This window comes from Aethalodelphis obliquidens, unplaced genomic scaffold, assembly GCF_003676395.1.
Source record: "Aethalodelphis obliquidens isolate GAN/ISIS:26980383/991018 unplaced genomic scaffold, ASM367639v1 scaffold2, whole genome shotgun sequence".
Lineage (NCBI taxonomy): Eukaryota > Metazoa > Chordata > Mammalia > Artiodactyla > Delphinidae > Aethalodelphis > Aethalodelphis obliquidens.
Window position 1 is genome coordinate 7,775,378 of NW_020837946.1, and position 23,215 is coordinate 7,798,592.

At 38.2% G+C, this 23,215-nt stretch overlaps 1 protein-coding gene and 1 pseudogene across 13 annotated transcripts in view; both read right to left on the minus strand.

Moving 5' to 3' along the window:
* The window catches only part of DIS3L2 (DIS3 like 3'-5' exoribonuclease 2), a 373,385-nt gene extending 351,546 nt beyond the window's left edge, over positions 1–21,839 (minus strand). For 8 of the 13 annotated variants that reach the window (XR_003435198.1, XR_003435217.1, XR_003435218.1 and 5 more), the window contains exon 1: positions 21,696–21,801. The gene's annotated coding sequence lies outside the window, so the exon portion shown is untranslated. Of the gene's footprint in view, positions 1–21,695 lie in introns of all 13 variants that reach the window. The other 5 variants (XM_027118351.1, XM_027118362.1, XM_027118376.1 and 2 more) reach the window with 1 other exon arrangement.
* On the minus strand, positions 2,348–2,481 carry LOC113605536 (uncharacterized; annotated as a pseudogene).
* Positions 21,840–23,215: the final 1,376 nt, after the last annotated feature.

Below are 23,215 nucleotides of genomic sequence, written 5' to 3' on the forward strand. Positions count from 1 at the left end.
TTTTTTTGAAACAAGTAACAAAGACTAGACCAAGCACTGAAGAATATGCTGGAACAATTCTTACCTGGCCTGAGGACAAGGGCCAGAAAACTTAACAGTGTTTCCTCTAAACTCTCACTTCTAATTTGCTAAGACAACCAGCTGTTTGATGTTTAAAAGTTCATTTCAAATATTTAATACTTTCAAAAAGTACCTTAAATGCTAATCAGATGCAGAATAGGCTCAATTTTAGTTCCCACTTGAAGCAACAGACGAAACATTTGAAGCTATTACTAAATAGATCATCTACTGTAAAACAAGTCAAATAATATGTGCTTATGTCAGTTAATATAGAAAATGGTTTCCCCGGTTCTTAATTTAAGGTTAAAATGCCAGTTTTCTGGAGGGCCAAGTGCCACTACAATAGGCTAAAAGGTTAATGGAAGACAGCAGAGCTTAGTGGTTAAGAGGCTTCTGAAGCCAAAATGCCCAGGTTTGAATCCTGTTCTACCACTTAAAAGTTGTGGCTTTGGGCAAGTTATTTAACATCTCTGTGCCTCAGTTTCACCATCTAAAAGAGGCAATACTAAAACCTACCATGTAGAGCTGTCTTTAGTACTACATGAGGTAATACATGCAGAGTTCTCAAAGCAGTGCCTGGCAGATAGTAAGCACTCGATACGCAGTCGCTATTATTAATGTAAGGTCATTTATTTACCTTGGCAGCAATCTTTATTTATTTGATAAACCAGTACCCACACAAAAAGATTTAAAAAACTAAAAATAATTTTAATACCATAATGGAACTTTAACCAGTCTCTTTAGCACAACAATAATAAATGACCTTCCCTCCTCTTGCCTCCTTCCTCTACCCCTCTTGTAACTAAAGAAAAAGTCCAAACTCCTTAGCCAAACATTCAAGTTGCTTCATAATCTGTTGGCCCATACTGGCTCACCATCTTGCACAGTCCTCTAAGAACCTTCTGCTTCAACCAGTTTTCTCACAGTCCTCTAAATACACCTTGTACTCATTCAACAAGCATCTGAGAATCTACGGTGCCAAACAGCGTGCTAACACTACATGCAAAAATTAATACACAGTCTCTGCCCTTAAAGAGATCAAGAATATATACTAGAAAAAGAGATATGCAAAAAATAGTTTCAATAGAATATAACTACAGTCACAAAAGAGCAAAGGTAAGGTAGCTGCACGGAGAGGAGTTGATAAATTCTGTTGGTGAAGAAGTCCCCTCCGGGAGGGCTTCACAGAAAAAGGCTGTGAGAAATGCTCAAGGGTAAAGAGGAATGCACCAGGCGGAGCAGAGGTCAGAGGGCACACTCTGGAGAGCAAACGGTGAAAAATATGGGCAAAGAAATTCTGGGGAATGACTTGCAGCTGGACTGCTGGGGAGTGGACCAAAACTAGAAGCTAGAAAACAAGGATAGGCAAGCAGACTCTTGTACCCAAATCAGAAGCTCTGGGTAAGGCTTCACCCTGGGACCACCAAAACGTTCTGAACAGGGGCCTAACATGATCAGATTTACAATTTAGTGTCACCACTGCAGCTGTAGTTCACGGGCTGACTTAGAGACACTGGAGACTGAGAAACCTGTTAAGACAGCTGGAAGGGTCCAGGCAGTGGTAGGGATGGAAAAAAAGGAAGCAGATTCAAAATGTAAATTAAGAACAGAGGGCGTAAGTAGAGGGGAAATTCTAATAAGACTCAGAGATTTCTAGCTTGAATAAATGGATGAATGGTGACAACACTTAGGCAGCAAAAAGAATACAGGACCACAAATGCAGAGCCTGAATCTTTATCCTAAGAATAATGGAAAGCAGGGCAGAGACAAAAACCTAAGAAGAGGTAAAAACCTACACAGACCTTTAACCAGAAAAGAAACTGGAAAATGCTGCCAAAGATCCACAAGCTCTCCCCAGAATGCACGGGGCTCAGAGCGGTTTAGAGACAGGTAAACTCAATGTTATTTAAACTGCTGGGGGGAGGGGAAGGGGTTTTAAAAAAACTTTCCGATTCATGCTAAGGCTAAATAATAACACTGATACCAAATCTGACAAAGACAGGACACATAAACACACACGCACTCTTTCACACACAGAATTACAGAAGAATTTTTGTTGCGAACATAAATGCAAAACCCAAAATAAGACAAAAAACAAAAAATTCATCCAACATTAAATTTTAAAAATTATATTCCATGAATGCATGGTAGAGAATGTTTACTCTAACATTATGAAATCTGTTAACATATTCACTATATAGTAAATTAACACAATGGAACCAAACTGTCATCAGGCTAGAAGCCAAAAGGCATGGATCAAGTCCAACACCTATTTCATTTTCTTTCTACTTGCAGCAAGGATTACTATCAAACTCCACTCACTGGGCCAGTCACCCTTGCCACTCATGCAGCACACAACCTACACCTGTGAGTTCATCGGCCAGCCAGTGGCCTCAACTCTAAGCCCTAACGATGTGCACCCAACTCCTATTCGTAATTAAGACTTCTTAGTAAACTAGGACTAAAAAGAAATTTTTCTAACGTGATAAGATATATTTCTCAAGGAAACAACACCTCTTATGTAGTATTCAGGCCAAGAATAATATACATAACTTGAATCTAATCATAAGGAAACATCAGACAAACTAAATGAGGAACATCCTGTTAAAAACAAAACTGTCTTCTTCAAAAAATACCAATGTCATATAGACAAAAAAGGCTAAAGAGCTGTTCTAGATTGAAGGAGATAAAAGAAACATGACAACTAAATACCATGTGGGATCCTACACCAGATCCTGTCCTAGAGGGGGAAAGATGCTAAAAGACATTACTGGATCAACTGACAACTTGTAATAGATGGCAGATATGATCAAAGTTGTATAAATGTCAAATTAACTAAGTTGATAACTTTTCTTTAGGTGTGTAAAAATATCCTTATTCTTGAAAAATACTCACTGAAGAATTTAGGGGTAATCAGGTATGCAATTTACTCTCAAGAAGCTCAAAAAAACCGTTATTTTATATTTGTGTGTGTGTGGAGGATGAGAGGGAGGGAGGGTGAGTGATCACAAAAAATAAAGAAAATGGGACAAAATGTTAGCAATGGGTGAATCTAAGCAAAGGGTATATGCACTCTTGGGCATTTATCCCAGAGAAATGAAAACCTACATTCACATAAAAACTTCCACATGAATGTTTATAGCAACTTTATTCGTAATAGCCAAAAACAACCCAGGTGTCCTTCAACAGATGAATGGTTAACCAAGCTAAGGTACTTCCATGCCATGGTACTACTCAGCAGTAAAAAGGAACAAACTATTGATACATGCAACAACCTGGAGAAATCACACGGGAACTATGTTGAGTGAAAAAAGTCAGTCTCAAAGGTATGTACTACATACCTCATTCCATATATAAAGCATTCCTGAAATGACAAATTAGACAGAGTTTAGAGGTTGCCAGCGGTTAGGGAGGCAGAGAGTGAGGGAGATGGCTATGGCCGTGAAAGTGTAGCACGAGAGGTCCTTGTGAAGGAAATATTCTGTATCTTGACTGTGGTGGTCAATCTACAGATGTAACAGAATGAAATACACACACATACACAGAGTACAAGTAAAACTGGTAAAATGGGAGTAAGATGGGTAAATTGTATTGATATCAATTTCCTAGTTGTGATATTATACTATAGCTCTCCAAGAGGAAACCAGATGAAGTGTACACAGGATCTCTCTGTATTATTTCTTACAACTGCATGTGATTCTACCAAGTAAAGTTTAAAAAGGAAAAAAGTTAAAAGATAGCCACAGAAAATAACTTATGGATAATGACAAAGCACTAGAGGCACTCCCAGAACAGGAAAAGGCTGCCAGCTATAACAGTTAAATTATTTACCATTCATTCAATATTGTTCTAAAGAAGCTAGTTGTTACTATATAACAAAAAAGGTAATATAAATATTAGAAAAGAGACAAAATGATCAATTATAAATGAAATTACTGTCTACCTAGAAAATCCAATACAATCAAGTGATAAAGCATTACAATATGACTTCAGTAGTGTCCAAATACAACGCAGATGGTTGTATCTGGAACCAACTTACGATGGTTCAACTTAGGATTTTTCAACTTTACGATGGTGTGAAAACGATATACATTCAGTAGAAACTGTACTTCAATTTTTGAATTTTGATCTTTTGTCAGGCTAGCAATATGTGGTAGATACTGTCTTGTGATGCTGAATAGTGGCAGTGAGCCACAGTTCCCAGTCACCCACACCCTTACAAGCGTGAACAACTGATACACTTACAACCATTCTAGACCCAGACAACCCTTCTGTTCTTCACTTTCAGTACAGTATTCAATAAATTACATGAGCTATTCAACATTTTACTATAGAACAGACCTTGTGTTAGATGATTTTGCCCCACTGCGGGGTAATGTAAGTGTTCTGAACACATTTAAGGTAGGCAAGGCTATGCTATGATGTTCAGTAGGTTAGGTGTATTAAACACGTTTCCAACTTGGCTGAAGAGTTTACTGAGAAGTCGCCCCATCAAGGAAGATCTGTATATAAAGTTAATAGCCTTTTTATTATATTCCACTAATAATCAGTTAGAAAACTTTGTATAAAAAAGAATTTTGTTTTTAAATTCTTTACATAAGTCATTTGCAATTATTTTTTAATATTTAAAAATTTTTTCCCAGGAATATAGTGACTATATGTCTCTAATAAGTTTCTCTAAAACAACATATTTCTCCAGTTCTCCCCCATTAAATACAATATTTAATCTTCTCTGATTTGCTGTTTCTCAGTATCCAGTCTACCTTTCACTTTAGAAGCCAAACTTGATTCAAAAATATTTTCCAATCCCCCAAGACCTTAAATACTTTGAACAAGCCTAAGCCAGCTGTAAAGGATGAGGATCTAAGGTTTCTTCCAGCTCTGAATCTCCATCTTGTCAGGAGCTAGAATCCCTTTAATCAGCTCTAGGAGACTAAATGGGCATTCTTCTGCAGACCTCAGGAGCATCTCTCATCTTCATGAGGTTTCTCTTGGAACATGAATTCCAAGTTCGCAGTCAGTGAAGCTCATTCTAGAGCAAAACCACATTTACTCCATTCATTCTAGTCAGGGCCTCTCACATTAGCCCCCATTTCAAACTAGAGCTGCTTCTAAACCACTATCAGCCCAATCCATTTCCTTCATGTGGATCTGCTGTGCAGTGCATCCTACATAAAAGCCAAGACAGTTTCTCACTCCTTATGCAGAAATACTTCTAAGTTCCAGGTCTCCCAGGATAACAAGAAATATCCTCAGTTAAGAAGCAAAGATACAAAAAAATAAATTATTTTCATAGTTCTTGAAGAGCACGGAACCTATTATATCAGAGTAGGAAAGAATGGCATACACTTTTAAGAAAAGGAAGAATTTCTTTTACCTATATTTTTAATATAAATTAAACTCTCTTGTTATCATTCCAGGGACAGCAGGGGATGAAATTCTCAAGTGAAATATGGCACTGGCCTACACCATCTTAAAAATGCCAACAGTCTAGCAATGAGCCATCTCTTTAACTGTCTTTGCCTCTCAAAGTATAACAAATGAAACCTCTATTTAGACACACCACATTCATAACAACAATTTTCTTTAGAAAGTAGGATTACTAAGGATTCTCACTTTAAGGCATACATTTTAGTAACGTTTGATTTTTTGTTTCTTACAAGAGTATAAATTACATTTCTCAAACAATATTATATATACATATATATGTACACATATATTTTAACTCTATTCACTAGTAATAAAAAGCATCTATTTAGACTTATCAATTAAAAATAATTATGCTTTTTCATAAATCAAGTTGGTTCAATAGTTTAAGAGGTTTTCAATATTTACAGATAATATAATTGTCTGTCTAGAAAATCTCAAAGGTTATACCCACAAATTATTAAGAGTAATGATTTCATCAAGAATGTCAGAAAGGGCAGATTCAACATCAACAAAGAAATTATCGATAACATTCCTATATGCCCACAATAATTAATTTGAAAACATGAGAGGAAAAATATCAATTCTTAGCAATAACCAAAATCACAAAATGTCTGGGGACAAAATTAATAACACTGATATAAGACCTAATTTAAATTCAAACATCATTATTTTTAAAATTATAAAAGACCTAAACAAATAAACAAACACTGCTCTTGACAAGAAAGACTCAATATTACAAAGCTATTGGCTGCAAATTAGTCAAAAACTTCAATGTAACCACAATTAAATTCCAATCACAACTTTTTTATAGAAACTAAGAAGCTCATCTTAAAAATCAAATAGAAAAAAAATGGGCAAAGTCTGTGAACAGACATTTTTCCAAAGAAGATATATTAATGGCCAAGAAGTTCATGAAAAAGATGCCCAACGTCATTAGCCATCAAGGAAATGCAAATCAAAACCATGAAGGGACTTCCCTGGTGGTCCAGTGGTTAAGACTCCACGCTCCCACCGCAGAGGGCCCGGGTTACATCCCTGGTCAGGGAACTAGATCCCGTATGCCACAACTAAAAGATCCCACACGCAGCAAAGAAGTCCTGTGTGCCGTGACTAAGACTGTGCGCAACCAAATAAATATTTAAAAAAAAGAAAACACACACAATGAGGTTCCATTTACACTCAAAAGGATGTCTACACCAAAACAAAACCCAGAAAATAACAAGTATCGGCAAGGATGTAGAGAAACTGGAACCCTCATATGTAGCTGATAGAAATGTAAAATGGTTCAACCACTGTGGAAAAGAGCCTGGCAATTCCTCAAAAAGTTAAACATGGAATTACCACATGACCCAGCAATTCCCCTTCTGGGTATATACCCAAAAGAGTTGAAAATAGTTACTCAAATAAATAAATGTACACACATGTTCAAAGCAGCACTATTCACAACAGCCAAAAGGTGGAAACAACTCAAATGCCCATCAACAGATTAATGGATAAACAAATTGTGGCATATACATACAATAGAATATTATTCAGCCACAAAAAGAAGTAATACATGCTACAATATGGATGAACCTCAAAAACATTATGCTAAGTGAAAGAAGCCAGACAGACACAAGGTCATGTATGATTCCATGTACTATATATGTAATATCCAGAGTAGGTTAAATCCATAGGAACAGAACACAGATTGGTGACTCCCAGAAAACAGGGAAAGGGAAGAATAGCAAGCAACTACTTAATGGGTACAGGGTTTTCTTTTGGGGTGATGAAAATGTTTTGGAACTAGACAGAGGTGATGGTTGTACAATACTGTGAATGCATGAAATGCCACTGTATCCCTTTAAAATGGTTAATTTTATGTTATGTGAATTTCACACCAATAAAAAATAATTTCAAAAATCAAATGGAAGAAAAAAATGTACACAATGGATGAAAAATATTTGCAAAGGAAGAGTAACAAGAAAAGATTTACCCTCTCAGATTTGAAGACATACTATGAAGTAATGGTAATTAAAACAGTATGATATTATTATAGTTGAAATAGGCAAAAACATCATAGAAGAAAACTGAGTCTAAAAATGGACCCTTAGGAAATTCTAAAAAAGGTATTTCAAATTAGTGGGAGAAAGACCACTCAAATGATAATAGGACAACTGGCTATCTGCTTAGAGAAAAGCAAAGTTAGATCCTTAATGCTATACATAAAAAATAGACTACAGTTGGCTTAAAGTGCTAAATGTTGGAAGTAAAATTATAAACATATTAAAACAAAATATAGGAGAAAACTGCTCAAAATCTAGGGGTAAAAAAAGGCTTCTTAGTTAAGACATAAAACACAGAAACCATAAAGAGACTCAAATTTTAAAAATTAAAAGCTTCTGTAAACCAAAAGAAACCATAAAGACAAAGCACCAGACTAGAAGAAAATATCTGCAACATTTAAGACTTCTAAGATTTATATACAGAATATGTAAAGAGCTACAAATCAATATGAAAGAAGCAACCCAACTAAAACAAAACAAAACAAACAATAATAACAACAACAAAAAAAAAACAGGCAAAAGATAAGAACAGTCACAAAAAGAAATATTCAAATGTAACTGGTCTGTGTTTGGCCCAGGCATGGGTATTCTTAAATCTCGTCAGGTGATTCTTCTCTGCAGTCAGGGTAAAGAACCACCAAGCCACCTAGTTGGAGAATGGGGCGTGTCCAGGCTGCCCAAGGTGAAGTATAAGGGGAAAGGCAGGAAAAATAAACCACCACCTTAAAGGGCTCCTGCCCACTCACAAAGGAAGGCCCTGAGAGTACATTAAATGCCTAAAGGAGAATGGTTTATTTTTATCCAGTCAGAGAGCATTACCATTTTTATTTCTACAAGGTAGAAACATATGAATCACATTCTTTATAAAACTAACGAGGAAAATTATTAAATAAATTTACACTAAGTGAAAGCAGCCCAGGATTAAATACTTGCAAAAATATGACCAAAGCAGACACATATAATGTTATAGAGAGAAGCAAATCACTGAAAAATATCTGCATTGTGATTTCGTTTTATAAATTTCAAAAACATGCAAAATTAAACAACAGTTTAAGGATACAAACTATATGGTTCAAGTATGAAGAAAATACAAAATTCAGTTTACCTCTGAAATGGGAAGGAAGAGGTGGGATAAGGAACAGGAACATAGAGATCTTCAATTTTTTTCTTAAACCGGTGGTTAGGTACATGGGTATTCACTGTCCTAGTGTTCTGTATACCTTACACATATTTTACATACATTACTTTGTAACTTCTCAGTATTTAATAAAAAACTACCATTTAAAAACAAACAAGACCATACAAAAATGCATGTAAATACATATATAGTCTTTTAATTCTAGATTCAGTATTTGCCACTGAAAATCTGCTTGGTTCTATAGTGTCCTAACGAGTCACCTGCTAGGAGTTAGCAAATGCTTGATTTTCATCTTTTCTTCTGAAGTTGCATTAACAAGGAATTTCATGGGGGTAGGGAGGGTTTACAGCAAAAGGCATGTGCTCTTTGATTAAACTCACTGAGAACCACGAGCAATCACTTCAGGGAGCTCCAGCAAAGAGGGCACTTCTCGAACTAAAGAGTAAAAAGGTTTGCAGAAGATAATTAAAAGCATTACAAGAGGAATGATGTGATTTGAACAATAAGATATTTTTCCATTAATTATTTTTTACCCAACTGAAATTCAATGAAACCCTGGATGAATCCTCAGCTCTCAATTCCTCTGAGATACAAAGATCAGAGTGAGTCCAGTTGAGCACTTGAAGTGTCAGGGCCAATTCTGCATGTGGTGGGCAGCTGTGAGTTCAAGGACAGTGCCACATGTACTCCTCCCTACCAGCCAGAAGTAAAAAAGTTCCAGAGAAACAGGCCTGGGCTCTGCCCACAACACTATCATCTGAGCATTCCTTTCATCAGAACAATACAAAATTACACAATGACCCTTAAGTTGAAGCAGGATTCTGGATGCCTGAGAAAGTGGGATACTCTTAGGGTATGGTAAGCTGACTGCTGAGACAATCAATAAATGAATTAGCATAAAGTATGCTGACTTCTTTGGAAGGAATTTTATGAACACAAGATTTAAGACTTCTTATACAATAAACAATGCAATCACAAGTACTAATAAAGAAGAACTAAGGTGCTATAGTAAGAAAAGCTATAAATGAATTATGTGCAAGACTGTACTAAGGAATGTAGGGAAATTTTAAAAGACTCCATCTCTGTGTCAGAGGCATGCAGCAGTTGAAAAGACAAGATATATTAAAAAACTTGTGATAAAGCCAGACATCAAAAACACTCCACAATTCAGTCTAATCTAACCTCCCTAGTTGTCTGCTTTCCATATTCACACCCAATTCAGCTAAACACATGCCTCACTCTTCCAAATCTCACATACTGCAATACGCTCTTCTCTCCGCAAATGCTTCGCCCTCCTTAGAGTATCATGCAAAATCTCACTTGTCCTTCAAGGCTCATCCCTAATGCTTCCTGCATCCTTGGAAGTCTTTTATAACCTACACACTCCCTTGTGATCTTTCATAATCCTTCTCTATTATGGTGCCATCCCTACTCTTACTTCTGTTTTAGTTAAACACTTGTCTTATCTCTCCTACTGAAGCAGGAGTAATGGAAAGAGCAGACATTGTGAAAAACCTAGATTTTAATCTGAACATTAACTGTCTGATATTGAGCAAACCAAACTACCTAGCTTTCTTAAGCCTATATCCAAATACACAAAATAGGGAAATTATTATGTATCTTGCATTACTTCATTAATAAATAGAGGGTATGTGGGTACTGTGTGTGTGAGAGAAAGAGAGGGGCAGAGACAAAGAGAAAGAGAGAATGTAGAAATATATAGGAATAATGAAAAAGTACAGGAAAGTAGTAGTTATTAGAATTGTATGTTTAAAAAGTTAGAGGAAAAACTGAACAGGTTAAGAAACAGTGAAGATATAAAAAGGATCCAAATCAAACTTCTAGAAATAAAAATGATGATGCCTGAGATGAAAACTACACTGGATGGGATTAACAGCAGATTAGACACTGTTGAGGAAAAAATTAGTAAACTTGAAGATAAAGCAATAGGAATTATCCAAAATGAAAAACAGGAAAAAAAAGACAGAAAAAAATGAACAGAGGGCATCAGTGAGCTGTGGGACTTTAAGCAACCTAATATATGTATAACTGAAATCAGCAGGGCAGAGGAAGGGGACTGAGAAAAGTAAAGAAAGAAAAAATATTTGAAGAAGTAACAGCTGAAAATTTTCCAAATTTGATGAAAACTATAAAACTACAGTTTAAGAAGTTCAGTGTTTCACAAGAAACATAAAGCTATACCAAGGCAAATCATAATCAATTTGGTTAAAACCAGTCTAAAGGGAAATGTTAAAAGCAGCAGAGAAAAAAAAAAGACACATTAAGTACAAGAAACAGAAATAAAGAGGTCAGATTTCTTGTCAGAAACAAGCAAGGTAGAAGACAGTGAATCAAAATCCTTATAACACTGATTAAAAATAAAAAATGTTAATCTAGAATTCTTTATGCAGCAAATATATCTTTCAAACACAAAGGCAAAATACAAACTTTTTCAGACATGTGAAAACTGAAATAATCATCACTAGCAAACCTGCATGGCCAGAAACACTAAAGTCCTCAAAGCAGAAAGAAAATGATAAAAATGATGCAAACCTGGATCTACACAAAAGAATGAAGAGCTCTAGAAAAAGTAACTTATGGGTAAATATAAAGATTTTATTCTTAAAATTTAAGTCTCTTTAAAAGACAATTGATTACTTATAAATAATAACAACAGTGTATACTGGAATTGATCATATATGTGGAAGTAAAAAAATGATGAGCACAAAGGCCAGGAGGGAAAATTAAAAGATACTGCTAAAAGGTTTTCAAAAACAAACAAAAAAAACAAAACAAAACAAAAAAAGGACTTCCCTGGTGGCACAGTGGTTAAGAATCTGCCTGCCGATGCAGGGGACACGAGTTCAATCCCTGGTCTGGGAAGATCCCACATGCCACAGAGCAACTAAGCTCATGCACCACAACTACTGAGCCTGCGCTCCACAGCCTGTGCACCACAACTATGGAAGCCTGCGCGCCCTAGAGCCTGTGCTCAGCAACAAGAGAAGCCACAGCAATGAGAAGCCCGCACACAGCAACAAAGAGTAGCCCCCGCTCACCGCAACTAGGGAAAGCCCACATGCAGCAATGTAGACCCAACGCAAACACACACACACACAAAGTTTTTATGTGTGAAGTGGTATGATATCCTTGAAAGTAGACTGTGATAAGTTTAACGTGTATATATAAACCCTAAAGTAACCACTAAATAAATAAATAGTTATCATTAATAAGCCAACAAGGGAGATGGACAATTTTAGAAAAAACAAAATTAATCCGAAAGAAGTGAAACAAAGAATAGATGGGACAAAAAAGAAAAATAACAAGATGAAAGATCAAACTTAACCATATCAATAATCACATTAAATGTAAATGGTCTAAGTACACCAATTAAAAGACTGTCAGGGGGGATTCCCTGGTGGTCCAGTGGTTAGGACTCCACGCTTCCACTGCAGGGGGCATGGGTTTGATCCCTGGTCGGGGAACTAAGATCCCACAAGCCATGCAGTATGGCCAAAAAGAAAAAAATTGTCAGACTAGTTAAAAAGCAACACTCAACAATATGCTGCCTACAGAAACACTTCAAATATAAGACACAAATAAGTTAAAAGTAAACGTATGGAAAAGATATACCACGCTAACAGTAACAAAAGGAAAGCCGGAATGGCTTCATTAATATCAGTCAATGTAGGTTTCGGATCACAGAGCATTACTGTGGCTAAAGATCATTTCATAACATTAAAGGGGTTAATTCATCAAGAGGAAATAACAATTCTAAATGTGTATGTACTTAATACATTTAAGGAAGAAATACCAACTCTATACAAACTATTCCGGAAAATTAAAGGAAAGGAAATACTTCCCAATTCATTGAAGGTTGCCAGCACTACTCTGATACCAAAAACAAAAACAAAGATATTACAAGAAAAATCATCCCAAACCAGTATCTGTCATAATCACAGATGGAAAATTTTTAATAAATTTCAAGAAATAAATTCCAATAAAGACACAGACCTACTAGAGAATGGACTTGAGGATATGGGGAGGGGGAAGGGTAAACTGTGACAAAGCGAGAGAGAGGCATGGACATATATACACTACCAAACGTAAGGTAGATAGCTAGTGGGAAGCAGCTGCATGGCACAGGGAGGTCAGCTCGGTGCTTTGTGACCGCCTGGAGGGGTGGGATAGGGAGAGTGGGAGGGAGGGAGACGCAAGAGGGAAGAGATATGGGAACATATGTGTATGTATAACTGATTCACTTTGTTATAAAGCAGAAACTAGCACACCATTGTAAAGCAATTATACTCCAATAAAGATGTAAAAAAAAAAAGAGAGAACACTTAAAAAAATAAAAAAATTTAAAAAAAAGAAAGAAATTCCAACGACATATAAAAATAATAACACATCAGGACCAAGTAGGGTTTATCTAGAGAATGCAAGGTTAGTTCTAATATTTGAAAGTCAATGTAATTGACTATATTAAACCATTTCCAGTAGACTCGGAAAAAGCATTTGACTAAATCCAACATTTGTTTCTGATTAAAAAAAAAAAAAAACAAGCTCTCAGCAAACTAGGAATAGAAGGAAACTTCTTCACTGACAAAGAAAATATACCAAAAGCCTACAGCTATCATCACACTTAATGGTGAAAGACTAAATGCTTTCTTCCTAAGATCAGGAATAAGACAAATATGTCTACTTCCACCACTTCTATTTAACATTGTACTGGGAACTGAAGCCAGTACAATAAGAAAAAATAAAAAGTTAAAGATTAAAAAGTAAGAAGTAGGGACTTCCCTGGTGGTGCAGGGGTTAAGAATCCGCCTGCCAATGCAGGGGACACGGGTTCGATCCCTGGACTGGGAAGATCCCACATGCCGCAGAACAACTAAGCCCATGCACCACATCTACTGAGCCTGTGCTCTAGAGCCCTCTAGCCACAACTACTGAGCCCATGTGCCACAACTACTGAAGTCCACATGCCTAGAGCCCACGCTCCGCAACAAGAGAAGCCACAGAACAAAGAGGAGCCCCCGCTCGCCGCAACTAGAGAAAGCCCGCACACAGCAATGAAGACCCAACACAGCCAAAAATAAATAAATATATTAAAAAAATGGAAGAAGTAAAATTGTATTCACAGATGACATAATCGTTATGTAGCAAATCCAATGAAATCTATTTAAAAAGCTGCTAGAAGAAATAAGCATAGCCAGGTTAACAAAGAGCCAATGTACAAAAATCAATCATATTTCTATATACTAGCAACAAAGATATAAAATTTTAAAAACCATCATTTCAATAGCATCAAAAATATAAAATACATAGGGCTAACTGTGGCAAAAGATGTACAAGATATGTGCAGTGAACACTACAAAATATTGCTGAGAGAAAGAAAAGAAAACCTAAATAAATGTTCATGGGTTGGAAGATGTTAAGATGGCATTCTCCCCAAATCATCTATAGGTTTAATAAAATTTGAATCAAATTCTCAAGCGGACTTTTTTGAAAAGCTGACAAGCTGATTCTAAAATTAACACAGAAATGAAAAGGACCTCAAAGAGCCAAAGTCTGGAAAAGAACATCAAAGTTGAAGGATTTACACTATTTGACTTCAAGTCTTTTTATAAAACTATAGGAATCAAATCAGTGTAGTACTGGCATCAATATCTACAAATAGATCAATGAAACAGAGAGTCCAGAAATAGAACCAAAAATATGTATAGATTTTCAACCTAGGTATAACCTAGGCACAAGGGAATTAAGTGAAGGAATACAGTCTTTTCAACAAATGGTTCTAGAAAAACTGGATTCCTTTTTTTTTTTTGAATTCCATATATTTAAAAAATGAACTTTGATCCATACCTTGCACTATATATAAAAATTTACTCAAAGTGGATCATAGATTTACAAGTAAAACTTCCAGAACACAGGAGAATATCATTGTGATATTAACTTAGGCAAAGATTTTTTAGATAAAGCAAGAAAAGCACAATCCATAAAAGAAAAAATTGTAAGTTGGACATCATCAAAATTAAGAACTGCTCTTCAAAAGTCATCATTAAGAGAATAAAAAGAGACTAGGAGAAAATATTTGCAAATCCTATGCCTGAAAAAGGATATACATCCAGAATATACAAAGAACTTCTAAAATTCAGTGATAAGGAAACACACCCAATGAAAAATGGACAAAACATCTGAACAGACATTTCACCAAAGAAGTTATATGGATAGCAAACAAGTTCATGAAAAGATGAAGAGCATCACTTCCTTAGGGAAATACAATTTAAAATCAGGGGACTTCCCTGGCGGTCCAGTGGTTAAGACTCCACGCTTCTACTGCAGGGGGTGCAGGCTCGCTAAAATCCCTCATGCCTCATGGTGCAGCCAAAAAAAATAAAATAAATGTTAAAAATAAAATAAAATCCTAATGAGGTACCAATATACATCTATAAGAAAGTCTAAAGTTAAAAAGACTGACCATACCAAGTGTTGGCAAGGATGAGGAGGAACTAGACCTCTTATACATTGCTGGTGGGAATGCAAAATAGTACACCCACTTTCCAAAACTTTGACAGTTGCTTTAAAAGTTAAGCATATACCTACCATATGATCTAGCCATTCTACTTCTAGGTATTTAACCAAGAGAAATAACAGTATACATCCACACAAAGGCTCGTACACAAATTTTCATAGCAACTTCATTTGTTACCAACTAAAAATTAGAAACAACCAATACACCCATCAACAGGTGAATGTATTAATAAACTTCGGTACGTCCATTCAAAGGAATATTACTCAGCATTAAAGAGGAATCAACTACTGATACATTAAAAAAAAAAGGATAAATATCAAAATAATTATGCTGAGTAAAAGAAGCATAACTATATACTATATGATTCCAGTTATATAAAATTCCAGGAAATTCTACGAAATAAAATTAATATATAATTACAGAAAGATCAGTGGTTGTCTGGCATGGGGGTCAAGGAGCCAGGGATGTAATGAAAGCTTTGAGGGTGATGGATATGTTCACTATCTTGTTTGTGATAATAGTCTCTTGAGTATATACATATATCAAAACTTAATAAGTTGTATACTTTTAATACATACAATTTATAGTAAGTTGACAACACCTCAATTATCCAGCTTTTAAAAAATATGGTCTTGGGGCTTCCCTGGTGGCAAAGTGGTTGAGAGTCCACCTGCCGATGCAGGGGACACGGGTTCGTGCCCTGGTCCGGGAAGATCCCACATGCCGCGGAGCAGCTGGGCCTGTGAGTCATGGCCGCTGAGCCTGAGCGTGCGGAGACTGTGCTCCGCAACGGGGGAGGCCACAACAGTGAGAGGCCCGCGTACCGCAAAAAAAAAATATATATAGGGCTTCCCTGGTGGCGCAGTGGTTGGGAGTCCGCCTGCCGATGCAGGGGACGCGGGTTCGTGCCCGGGTCCGGGAGGATCCCACATGCCGTGGAGCGTCTGGGCCCGTGAGCCATGGCCGCTGAGCCTGCGTGTCCGGAGCCTGTGCTCCGCGACGGGAGAGGCCACAGCAGTGAGAGGCCCACGTACCGCAAAAAAAAAAAAAAAAAAAAAAAAATATATATATATATATATGGTCTTAACCAATAACTAATAATGCTTCACAATACAAGTTGGTTCCTAATTCAATCATTAAAAGTATTCCCTATTAATAATGTATATTTTAGTCATAAAATTTATAGGGCATCCTTACTTCCAAACTATTAAGACTGATTTGAACTGGCAAAATTCAGTAAATCATAAAGAAAACAAATGTCTTATTGGAGCAAAATATCTATGAACAATTCAAATATGTTTTCATTTAAAAAACATAAAATAACTAAAAAGAATAAAAACCATGTAAATTGTTGATTTTAAGTACAATTAAAACAAAAATAACCATGTGCTGTTATCTCCTCCCTCATATAACTGCTGCTACAGTTTCACATTCAATCCTCTAAAACTAACTAAAGCTGACCAAGGCAAAGAGGGAAAGGAGCAACTATTTCCCATGTAGAGAAACGCTCTCTAAATGAGGTGAAGTTAAACAGAAATGTTTGGGGCTTCTCTCCAAATCCCTCAGCACCTAGACAATCACTACAAACCTCTTCCTCATCAAATCCCAATGGGAGACAGAAACAATCCAATTTCATTAAAGGAAGCCTCAGAGGAATCTAAAGGGCAAAGTTACTCAATTAGCATTACATAACTCCCTGCCTCCTCCTGGTTTAGGTACCCAAGCTCTCAAGTCTATCAAATACTCCCAACAATTACTGTCCTTCATTTGAAGGATTTTTTAAACCACAGGGAACAGGTAACTCCCTCCTGTATCAGTCTACTTCATTACTTGCCCTTTTCCTTATGGTTCCTCTAGAACTGACGTCGATGTTCTCATACGTAGCACTCATGCTGAAATCAGAACCTGATTTACAGAAGTAGCACAATGTGTTGTGGTGGAAGGAATATGGACTTTGGAATCAGACAGACATGGGTCCATACTTTAGTTCTAACACTTACTGCCTTATGACCTAAGTAAACTTCCTGAGCCTCTATATTCTCCCCAGTAAAAGAGTTGAATCCTCTTTCTCAATGGACAACAATTGATATTTAATGACATAATACATGTGAATTACTCAACACATAGGAGGGGCTCCATAAATGATAATCCCCTTCCTCTTAACTTTCTAATTAGAAGGCATTTTCTGAGGGCAAGGTACCTCTTCATTAGCCCTTATCTCCAGCTAATTTCATCAGACATTTTCACTGTGCTTTGTGTAACATGAAAGTCCCTTCCTACTAGTGGGAACACTATCTCTTGTCTGCCACCACTAGTGCATCCAAGAGGCAGCTATTACTGGGTTTTAAGAAAGAATCAGAAGTAGTTGGACTGCACACTCATGTCCATTAGCTGCATTATTCACAACAGCTAAACGTGGAAACAACCTAAGTGTCCATCAATGGATCAATGGATAAGCAAAATGTGGTATATACATACAAGCCTTAAAAGAAATTCTGACATATGCTACAACATGGATGAACCTTGAGAACATTATGCACAAAAAGGCAAATACTGTGTGATTCCACTTATATGAGGTAATTACAGTAGTCAAAATCACAGAGACAGAAAGCAAACTAGTAGTTGCCAGAGGCTGGGAAGAATGGTGGTTTCATGGGTATAGAGTTTCAGTTTTTGGAGATGAATGGTGGTGATGATCGCAAAACACTATGAATGTATTTAATACCACTGAACTGTACACCAAAAAATGGTTACGATGGTAAATTCTATATTATGTGTATTTTATCACAATTTTTAAAAATTGGGAAAGAAGTTTTTTTAGACTAATGGCTGACTAAACTTGACTAAATCTAGCATCAACACGAGAGTTAATCACATAATTGCAACTCTGGGGCATCAAGTTCTTGCTATGGTTCCAAATAAAATGCTATCTGAAAAGTTCTTACTGTCAAATCCTTCTACCTCCTGTTACATGACACAAACAAGCATCTTGTGCAGTTCCACCACCCTCAGTCTAATAAAGATAACAAGAATTCTGGCTGAGTTTCTCTCACGTCACCAATAATGGCACTAATAGCCGGACCGCAGAGGGATTTACAGAACTATTGCAGGCCCACACTTTGATTTGAACATGTGCTTAGTAGTACTTGAATGAAAATGAATTCATTTCCCACAGAAACTCCCCAGATAAAACAAAAAACTTTTTGAAGGTTACAGTAAAAGGATACTCTAAAAACTGTATCCTATAAGGCTGATCCTATAAGGCTGGACAACATTACAGAAAACCAAAGTCTGGAATAAATGGGGAAACTGAAAATAAAAATTTACAAATCTTCCTCACACCAGAAAACACTTTGTTATACTTTTTTTGTACTTAAAATACTGAGTCACCTCAAAATAATTTCCAGTCCAATACCTAAAATCAACTAGTCTGTAAGCATTGTGAGATGAACACTATAAAATGTAGTACAAATATGACTCTTTCAAAACCATTTAGCAGTAATAAAACTCACAAATAAACATAAACCTTTGCCTCAAAATAAATCAGCTAACCTAAAAAGTTTAATGTGTTCTTTTTCATTTCTGATGGCTTCCTCATCAAAATGTGCAGGGGAACCCAAGTATATATGCCATGGGCAAATACATGCAATAAAGACAGGAAAAAGTGAGAATCTCAACTCTGATGGCAAAAGTGAAAGAATCATTCAACTGCAGAAGGACCAATGTAAATTTGATTAATATAATCAAGGATCTGAATCAATGAAGTTCAAAATTTTATGCAGAGTCACCTTCTAGGCAATGAAAGTCCTAAAGACAATCAATTAGTCAACTAATACTTCCTAGGCATCAAATATGCCTCAACATATTGGAATGGGGATGTGGAAATCAGTTTCTGCGCCTCAGTGGTACTTCTGGTCTAACTAAAGAATAAAGCACAAAATCACAACATGTAAGCAGACTGAAGCAGTAAAGGCACACCCAGAAGGTGAAAGACCAGAGCTCTAGTCCCAACTCTGCCCCAACTCACTAAGATGTCTGTCCTTGGGCTAATCACTGAAACTTCTACAGGACTCTATTTTCTCGCCTAGAATAAGACAGGATAATTTCTAAGGCCTCTTCCACTCTGGATCTATTAATTCAAGTTGAAAGACAAGGGAAAGGAACTGGGCCTTAAAGAATTGGTAGGATTTGAATTGACTGATGGGAGAAGGAAGGATATTGCAGAGAAGAAGTATGAAAGTACAAATGGACGGACACACCTTGTATGATTTCACTTATATGAGATATCTAGAGTAGTCAAAATCATGAAAATAAAAAGTAGAAGGGTGGTTGCCAGGAGTTGGTGGGAAGGAGAAATAGGCCGTTGTACAGAATTTAGTTTCGCAAGATGAAAAACTCCTAGCGATGTTACACAACAATGTAAATATAGTTAACTGCACACTTAAAAAATGGTTAAGAGGGTAAATGTTATACTATGTATTTTTTAACCACAATTAAAAAGAGTCACAGAAATTAGTCTCCTAGCAGTCATACTAATGCAAAAATATTTCAACTCGACTTCTAATGTCCAATTCTAATCCCTAAAATTCCTTTTTTCCCAATTAAAAAAAAAGTAGATGTGCGTTGCTAATGGTACATGGAGTCTCCCTCAACGGCAATAAAGCTGAAGGAGCATGTTGAGAAAACGAAGAAAGAGAAGACAATGCAAACACTAAGCAATAGTAGAAGATACAAAGCAGGCTAGTCAAACACAATCTAACTGTGTCATCCCCACCCACAATCCAGCCTAAGTCTCTAAGTAAAACTGTACAGAGGTTTCTCTTTACTCCAAAGATAAACTCTTCAACCTGCTTACAAGGCCCAGCACCCTCTGGCCCACCTCTCCAACCCCCTCTCTCACTAGATTCTTCTACACTCTTCCTGAGAGATACACAGATCTGTATCTTAAGTCCCCAGTCCTCTCCATGAACCCTGCCATCACAGGGTCTTTTTGCCCTTGCTGTTTTTTCTGACTGGATCATTCTTCCCTTCCTGTGCATCCTTCAGATCTCAGTTCAAATGTCACTTCTGTGACTTCCCTAACTCAAATACTTGTCACAGTTGCAGTTTTACATTCATGTGATTAATCTGATTGCATCCGCTGAGGACAGGGTCATGCATGAATTCACTCTCCCTAACTTCCAATGCTAAACACAGTGCCTAGTACCAAGTAAGCACTCAAATACTTGTTGAATAAGTGAATAAATGGGCACCAAACCTGTAAGAAAGCAATAAAATATCACAGAATGTCTGCTTAAGAGTTTGTGCATCTTCACAAATGAGTCTTTGGAGGATGCCCAAAGCAATTGAGCCTAAAATCCCTATTCAACTCTTACAGAAAAAATCAATTCAGATGCCTGTATAAATTTCTCTGGCTCTTCTATGTCTCTAAGCAATTACTGAGCACTGTAAGTACTTAATAAATACTTATTGAGCTGAAATGAAATTATACTGTTTTGAATAATGGATTTTGATATATAAACTCCTACATTTTAGTCCCATATAATGTCATTTTCGAAAACTGTTCATATGTCTCAGTTTTAGCTCCACTGTCATTGGATTAATTATAATGTAGTTATCCAACAATGTTCAAATAAGGCTTAGAGTTTCCTTAGTCCCACTTCTTCAAACTCAGTTAAGGGAGGTTTTCAGTCTCTTGTATTTTCATATAAATTTTACTTTGTCAATTTCTGGGGGAAAAAAAGCCTGCTGGGATTTTAATCGAATTGTGTTGAACCTGTTTTCAAATGTAAATCAAAGATATTAACAACACCTGCCCCTACTTCGTCAACGTAGCAAATTTCACTTGAAATTCTTCCCAAACCTACTCAGTCCCAAGGAGAGCTCCTTCTGTAGACACAAAATCCAACTTACAAAATACTAAACGCACTAAAAACTGGAAAGCTAATTCCCAGTTAAAGGATCAGTTCAAAACGCTGGATTAAATGAATCTCCACGATCAACGAAGCAGACAAAGTATACCAGTTTGTAAAGCGCCAAGCGGCAGGCAAACACCAAGTATTACAATAAAGTGGCTGCTGTTCAAGGATCCTAAGGCGCCCCATCCCTGTCAACCCCAAACATCTGTATCCGGACCCATAAGAACGCGTCCACAGGTGACCCGAACCTCGGGAAGCGTTCTCTCTACAGCAATAGGCCCTGTTTAACTCTGCTTCTCCTCCCAGGACCCCATACTAGGCTACAAGGGAGGGCCGGCGGGGCTCAGGGGCGAGGAGACGGGCCTGGGAGACCGGGTGGGCTAGGAGCGTGGGGTGGGCAGGGGCGACGCCAGGGCCGGGGAGCGATTCCAGAGGCAGAGGGCACTCGCCCGGGGCTGCCGGCGCAGGTGCCCCCCGAAGCGATACGGAGGCCTCGAAGGCCAGACCCGGGGTCGCTCCTGGGGAGGGATCGAGGTGCGGCGCGCGAGGAGGGGACGGGGAGGCCTCACCTTGTCTCCCAGGAGGCAAGCGCCGCCGCCGTCCCGCAGTTGCTAAGGAGAATGCTCTTCCGGGTCACGGGCGCAGAGTTATGGAGGCAACGGTGGCCGGGAGGGGCCAAAAGCGAGGCGCGGGGTGAGTGCGCGGCGGAGGCGGTGGTCTGTTGTACTCGCGCTGCGGCGGCCGGAGCAGGGCAGGGCCCGGCGGAGGGCACTCCCAACTGCTATGGCCTGGCCTCGCGGAGACGACTGGCTGTAACCGATGGCTGTTGCTGCCCGGCCCCCTGCTCAGGGGCCAGCCGCTGGCGGGAGCCCTCCCGCCCCTGCTCCTGAATGCCCCCAGCCCCACTCCTCAGTGCTGTGACCCGCCGGGCCGCCTCTCACCCAGCCGGCGACGCCTGCCCCCAACTTCTAGCTTAGGGGTGTAGCCACGCCGGTCCTCTCCTGTGACAAGGTTTTACTCATCCTTGGATTTTCTCCACACCTGGTTAGTGAGCACCTGCTCAGGGCTAGGTGCAGGGCTGGCCCCGGGATACTGAGGGGGGCAACCCAGGCATGGTCCTGCCCTCCGAACGGATAGGCTAGGTGGGAGGGCAGGCAGGCAGTATCCTGCATATAGTATTGGGATGCGCAAGTGAAGGAAGCTAGGGGAGCCTGCCCTGGAGGCCTACCCAGGCTCAGGTGGGGAAAAGCTGATGGTGGAGACCTCAACCAAATTAAAAGTGTAGGGAAGAGTGTTCCAGGGAAGACTGTAAGCTCGACTGAGAAACCCACTGAAAGGTCTGTACGCCCTGCCCAGAGAAGTGTGTAGAGAGGAGAGAATGGTTAAGGATGGAACCTAGAAAACATCAATATGGTAGCTGTGAACTAAGGAAGAGGAACCCCCAAAGAGCAGGCAGAATGTTTGTTTGAAAGGCTGCTGAGGAGACAGCAGAAGAATTTCAGTAAGGAGGTGATCACCAGTGTAAAATGCCATGGGGATCCAGAGCCCAGTGGTGACCGTAGAAAGATCAAAATTCAGGATTAGGTTGTCAAAGTTGTCAATGGCTTGAATCTGTATAGTGAAGGAGTCTACCACCATATTTTCCTTGTTGAAACAAGGGAAAGAGATACACTAAATTGTTCCTGAGTGCCTTAATGTTTTCAAAAGCACTGTCACAGTACTTGCAAATTTCAGGATTCCTCAACTAATAACCAATCTCCTTGAAGGTGGAAAATATTTGTTATTTAACCTTGCATCTACAGTGCCTGCCACATTCAAAGTCCTCAGTCAATGTTTGCCTAAAGAATAAAAGAACCCATGGGCCTCTGGTTTTTAATGTTCACATAGGTCCCTTCCAAACCCTCAGCAAAACTGTGATGTAGGCAAAACTTGTCTATTCAAACTGTAGAGAGTGGAAGAAACTCAGCAAGGACAGGAAGAAGAGGGTGGTAGAGGTCCAGGGATTCAATGGATGGGAGAGAGCCCAATAGAGCCAGAGATGGGAAGATCCAGAAGAAGAAAAGGACAAAGGATTGAAAACATAGTAGCT